General features: G+C 37.9%; 1 pseudogene; it reads right to left on the minus strand.

Annotated features, from left to right (window-relative positions):
• Positions 1 to 2485: 2485 nt before the first annotated feature.
• On the minus strand, positions 2486 to 3119 carry LOC125091509 (60S ribosomal protein L10-like; annotated as a pseudogene).
• Positions 3120 to 5813: the final 2694 nt, after the last annotated feature.

Here is a 5813-nt window from a genome sequence, read left to right on the forward strand (position 1 = left end):
TGTTGACTGTTTCCTTTGCTGTGCAGAAGCTTTTGATCTTGATGAAGTCCCAAAAGTTCATTTTCACTTTTGTTTCCTTTGCCTTTGGAGACATATCTTGAAAGAAGTTTCTGTGGTTGATGTTGAATAATTGTTCATTTATGTTTAATCCTTAATTTTGTTTGTTTGTTTTTAGAAGTAAAGGTGAGCAACTATTTAGGACTGTATATCTACTTTCCATCTCTCTTTTCAGGGAGAATAACGTCCTTAAAGAGCTGCATTTTCTAATACCTGGTATTTATTGTAAATCAACAGAGTATCTTTCTCTCTGTGTTTGAAACTTGCGTAAACACTCAGCTTCTGTTGTTATTTCTTAGGCTCACTTATAGGTCATATACTTACCCAGTTCAGAACCTTTGATTCTTCCTCTGGAAGAGTACTCTTTTGTCATCTATCCATCAAATTCTGTCCCTCATTTCAACCCCATCCCAAGGTCTATTTCTACTGGGAAAACTTCCCCACCTATGCAATTTCTACCTCTATAAAATCATGCTAGGTTTGTTTGGACAAGATGCTCCCGAGGTCTGTTCCAGCTGTGAAGTAAGGTTTGTGGGATCTAATATTACTCTCTCCCCTTTCTAAATTACACCATTTGGCATAAATTGATTCTGAATTATATTCTAACTTTGTGCTATATATCCTATGCACTCTGTCTGGCAAGTTGCCCATCATCAGTAAGTTCCAAATAAATCTTGTTGAAAGAAATGATGAATGGCATTTTTTTCCTAGTCATTCAGTGTATGCCTTTTTTTCCTTCTTAACCAGAAAATAAGTTTCCTGAGGGCAGAGTTAATGTATTTCCCTTATTTGATATTACATACAGGACCTACGCTATGTTAGAGGCATTGTTGCATCTTTGCAAGGACTCTGATTCCAGAGAATTACCAGCAACCGGATTTTCCAGAATCATGGTACCAGGCTCAGGTGATAATACATAGTCCCAAAGTAAATATATATTGAATGAACAATGAGATGGCTCTGATGGCTCTGGAATAAAGAGTTTAGCAAGACATTCATGCTTACACTGAGAAACAAAGATGCAGATAGTGCAGACACCCTCAAATTTTATTGTTTGCTTGATACATCTGCTGCTTTGAGGCTTATACTTAATATGAGTCTGTTGAATGATTTACAGGTATACTCATGCACCGAGATGAAGGGCTTTATTATAAATCTCCCTCCTTGTGTTGTAGGATACTGTGCATTTTTCAATGTTGTAAACATAAATAGAAAAGTGTTTTGTCTGTGACAAGGACAAATGTCAGTTGGCAAAGCTCTTAAAGATGCAGACTTTTGAATTTGAGTTCTCATTATTATAGTTTCCTGATTCAAGAAGTAAGCATAAAAAATGCTTTATACTTATAAATTTTATTCCATAAACCTTTGTAATAAGGAAAAAACAATAAAAGTTATTATATAAAAGTAAAAGATGTAGAAAATAGTGTTAAGCAAAAATAAGAAAATAAAAACCATTCCTCTCTCCAACATAGATAACTGCTGATAACATTTTAGAGCATATTCTCTGTTTTTTTTTTCTACACATATTTAATTCAAAAATGTAATTATACTAAACATATTATTTTCTACATGCTTTTTCATTTAGTGACATGGAAACTATTCAGTATATATTCATAAAAATTCCCCAGATCATCATTTCCCACTGCTGTTTAGCACTTCAATGTATGGATCTGCTGTAAGTTATTTATCCAAACCCCTAATTTGAGTCATTTTTGTCATTTTCAGCATTTCTACCATCATGAAATTAGAGGAATGAATGTCCTTGCAGCTAAAGCTTTATGAACATCCCTAATTATTTCCTTAAAATAATTCCCTGAAAGTGGAGTTCTTGGGTCAAGAAGTATGCAAAAATCAAAGGTTTTTCACACCAAAACTACCTCCATCCCAATTTAATCTCCCAGCAATATATGCAGTACTTTTTAAATGTGATTTCATTTGTACTTATAACCTTAATGCAGGAAAAGTTTAAGGCTTTCATATTTAGCCGTTGAGGAAACAGCTAACGAGGGTGCAGAAAAATCAAAGGCATATACCATTAACACCACAACTAGAAGCCCACTTTCTCCATTCCTTGTACTCTTGGAGCAGTGCTCATTGCATCTCTACCAGTGGTATTTGGAAAAACTGAGTCTGGGTGATTCTTTCATCAAAATAAAGATGTATTAGGCAAACACGTATTGAAAACAAAATTAAACAGGCTACAAATCTTATGACAGCAATAGGATGCATTAAGCCTTTAGGCTGGTCTTTGCAATTTAATTTTTTTGCCATCAGGAGGTGATAGAAAGCCACTTCCTACCTGCACCCCGCAAGAAGGAAGTATGTTTTTCCTGAGAATCTAGTCTCTTTCTCTCCCTCTCTATCTCTGTTAGGCAGGAAGTAGGATTTATTGGCTGCCATGAGTAAGGAGGGGAAAGTGCCAAGGTTCTCATGAGTGCACAGCCTGGTATTTGTCCAGGAGGGGCCATGATTTGGAATGTATTTGATCCCACAGCCATCTGGGAAGAGCCATTTTTCAGCCACCATATCTTCAAATTCATCTGCATCAAACTTAGTTGAGCCCCACTTCTTGGAAATGTGGATCTTCTGGCAGCCAGGGAACTTGAACTTGGCCCTGTGTAGGGCCTCAGTCACATGCTCCTTGTTCTACAGCTTGGGACAGATGGGCATGATGACTTGACCAATGTTGACCCTGGCTGCTGTGCCTTGGGGCTTTCCAAGGGCACCCCACATACCTGTCTAGAACCAGCATAGGACATCTTGTTGAGAAGGATGAAGTGGAAGAGGTGGAGCCACACTCAGATGTGAAAACCACCTTTGCCCCAACTTTTCATCCTGTACTTGTCAATACAAATATGGACAGCTTCCAGGGCTTCAGAGGAGAGCTGCTGCTATTCATCTGACATCATCTGGCCACATACTAGGCACTCATCCACCTTTTCCTTCTTCTACCCCAGGTCAAAGGTACAGATCCTGGCATCAGGGACACCTCTGTAGGAGCGAGGCTTTGGATGTGGCTTATTCTTAACAATACTGGTAACTTTGGGCAGTGTGTAACCCATGATGACATCAGGATCTTCAGTGGCATGCCAAGGGCAAAGAGAAGATAGTCTCTTTTCTACCTTACCACTTATTGCGTAATCACAAGCTACAAAACTTTGCTTTGTATCTAACCCAAAATTTATGAAATTAGGACTTCCAATTGGATTGGATCAGATCAAGATTGAAAATAAGTTTTGTATTTTCTTCATGAAATCTCAGCTCTTCTTAAAACTTTTTTTTTCATGGCTAAGGGATTATCTCACTATATGCTTTGGGCTAGACTTAAAGAAGTGGATATCTTTTTTAAAACAAGATTCTAACTCTAATATAACTTTTGGCTCTTGATCTAATTAAGTTTATGATCTTTAATTTTGCAGGATGCTGCTGTGAAAGGAAAAAAAAAAGACAGAACAAAAACAAAGACACAGCCAAATGCAATTCATCATTACCAAACAACACCTTAATTATTTCCAACCTAGGAGGTGCTCTCTTAACCTGATGCCTGCTTTTCCATTTTAGGCTTCCTATCCCAAGGTAGATTAACTGTAAATGATGGCATAACTATACATGCCCCCTTGAGCCCATGCCCTTTGCAACCTGACTTGGAAACTTCTCTCATCAAAAGGTGGAGTTTGTGTCCCCATCCCATGAAAGTGGACTAGCCCTGTGATTTGGTTTGCCAATAGAATACAGTGGTGTTGCAGTTCCAAGCCTAGGCTTCCTAAGGTCCTGCATACTTCTGCTTGCTCTCTTGGACCCTGAAGATCTAGGTGAACAACACCAGACCAGCCTCTGGGGATATGAGTGGTCTCAAGTAGGAGAGCCATCTCAAGCAAGGCTGTTATAGACCAGCCAGTGCTCAGCTGTTCCACCTACTAACAACGTTATTTATGACAATAGATATCTGTTACTTTTGGTCTAAAGCAATTGAGCCAATAATAATTATTACCCTTCCCCTGCTTGGGATTCAGAATGAAATAAGCCTGGGAGAGAAAAGATTCTGTTTCTGATTTGGCTGGTTTTGTAGATACAGATCAATGAAGTGGCCTGGCTGTATTTATATACACTGATGATTAACCTCCTGATATTCTTTCTGACTCTGACTACTAATGCTTAGGAATTAGTTTAAAAATATTTAATTGACCTGGTGTCCAGCCTTTCCAATCATATTTCATGGCCACATTAAGCCATTCCTTGTTTCCAAAACACACCTCAAACGCAACAACACTGGCATGCCTTCACTTAGACCTGATCATCTTTCCTTCTTTCTTTATCAAAATATTTGGGTAGTTTATGAAGCAGCTGATTTCCTTACAGTTTCTCTCCTCTGTGAAACATTCTTTTTTTTTAATATTTTATTTATTTATTTGACAGAGAGAGAGATCACAAGTAGGCAGAGAGGCAGGCAGAGAGAGAAGGGGGGAAGCAGACACCCTGCTGAGCAGAGAGCCTGATGTGGGGCTCCATCCCAGGACCCTGAGATCATGACCTGAGCCAAAGGCAGAGGCTTAACCCACTGAGACACCCAGGTGCCCCTCTGTGAAACATTCTTGATCACACTTCTTCATCCTCTAGTATAACATATTTCTCTTTCTTCTCTGCTTATTTTAATACCTATTTTGTAATGCTTGTTTCAGTTTGACTTATAGTCAAAGATCTAAAATTCTGCCAGTATTAGCTAATCTTGAAGATTAAGAAAAAAACAGGGCAAGTTTCAAATAGTGTTTTAGATATTTCCTTGTAGAAGATGGTTATGATGTTCCACTTTTGGGGAAAAAAAAGAAACAAAAGTCATTTTAGCCATGTTGAGAGTTCAGAAAGCAAGTGTATATTGACTTAACCTATATTATGGAATCAGAATTAAATTTGTACTGGTCATTATGCCATAGCCAAATAATTGTTATTATTTTCCCTATTAAATTCTATTTTTTAAAGAAGAAAAATGGAGCAGATCTCTACTCCAGAGAGAGAGACAAAAAAAAAAGCCTGGCTCAGTTCTGGTCAAGAGGAGTAATCAGTGGAAAAATCTCATCAGTGTTATGGATGCTACAGCTGGGATTCCATCCATCTTGTTAAGGGACCTAAACTCAAGCCCCCGACCTCCCCTTCAAGCAGGACCAGCACAGCTAAGCCTGGATCTCACATAAGACTCAAATATCTCCTTTCCTTAAACCACTTCTATCCTGAGAGGAAAAGGCTACAGTTTGTAAACATTTTTATTGGTCATATTTGACCATTTGGCCAAGAGGGAAGAGTTAGGGGAGAGATGTTTGATGTTGGTTTGTTTAAAACATATACCTTAAGTAGATTTCTTTTCCCTTTTTAAATAACTTTTCATGATAATGCTTCATTTAATTGAAACCCATTAGCAAGCTAAGAAGTGAAATTGGTTTATGAATCAACAAGCAAAGCTAGAAGCCATTTGGCAGCATGGAGTCACGGCAAGAAGATGTTCAATTCCAGCGGCTAGCATAATGTCACCCCCATAGAATAAACTCAAAAGAGGTTTCTGTCTGCCAAACAAAATGGATACAATTGAGTTAACAGAGTTTTAAATGACATTGACTAGAACATCAATAGAAAGAATAAAAAGAAAACTGATTTTATTACAAAGTCACTGTGGATCAATAATACATAATAACATGGGCACGAGAAGCAGTCAGTAACAGAAGACATTCAATGATTCATGAGCACATTAAGTTCATGAAATAATA

This window comes from Lutra lutra, chromosome X (genome assembly GCF_902655055.1).
Source record: "Lutra lutra chromosome X, mLutLut1.2, whole genome shotgun sequence".
Lineage (NCBI taxonomy): Eukaryota > Metazoa > Chordata > Mammalia > Carnivora > Mustelidae > Lutra > Lutra lutra.